A 1045-nucleotide genomic window follows, 5' to 3' on the forward strand; every position below is an offset into this window, starting at 1 on the left:
GTAATTGACATTTTCCGTTTGACGACAATCGATGTTCTTACCATTTTCCTCTCTCGGTGAATAGTGTGTGGTGACGAATGCCTGCGCTGCGGGTCTTATATACTGTCATGAAAAGCAGCAGTCACTCAGTTTTGCAGTGTCATCGTTTTCTTTGTGGCTTTTGTTCTTCGTCCAGCACTTAGAAAAAAGAAATATCTTAATTATTTCAAGATTTCTGAAATTACTTGTGCGTTAATTTCTCTGAATATTGGCACTCGATTAAGTAAAGAGACAGAACCATGTTATATATTTAGTTTAGTTACACGATGGGTATCACATCAACACGACAGGAATGAATATGGCAGTAAGAGTCTACTCCCGCTTGCGTTCCATCATGTTCTGTAGCTTTTCTTCAAAAAACAAGCTAATTTTAATCAGATGCTGCCACCGCTTGAGCATGCATCAGCTGACTTAATTAGAAACCTACGTAGAGGAATAGCGATCTTTACTGTAATCATTATCCATTTGGCACTAAACAGGGCAACGACAGTATATCAAATTAGGTAATCCGTTATCATTTTACGTCAAAATGTGATAAAGTAAATATATAACCATTGTATATGAATGCGAGTGAAAATATACCTTGCCTGACTTTTATATCAAAACTACCGTTTCGGACTTAAATAAGGACTTGGTGTTATGGTCTGCGCAAGCTAACAGGAAAAGAATTCGTGAACAATAAGGAACTAACTGGTTATTTGCTCTTTCTAACATACAGCAATTGTTCAAGAAATCTCATGATGAATCTGTCCATAAATAAGGATTATTTTCCCTGTCGATGGTATGCACTGAAGGCAACGTTTGAAGCCCTGTCTGAATGTCTCCAATGCTCTAGCCAAGAGGACATCTCGCCATGTGTACGTGGCCACTTAAAAATGGTATGCCATTCAGGTGACCGAGATCCACGCAATGATTACCAGACAGTGTTCTGCAAAAACTGTCCTCTCCAGAGATCAAGGAGGGTTAGACAGGACGAGTTCCCCTTCGGCCATGCAAAGACATCGTC

This window comes from Penaeus monodon, chromosome 28, assembly GCF_015228065.2.
Source record: "Penaeus monodon isolate SGIC_2016 chromosome 28, NSTDA_Pmon_1, whole genome shotgun sequence".
NCBI lineage: Eukaryota > Metazoa > Arthropoda > Malacostraca > Decapoda > Penaeidae > Penaeus > Penaeus monodon.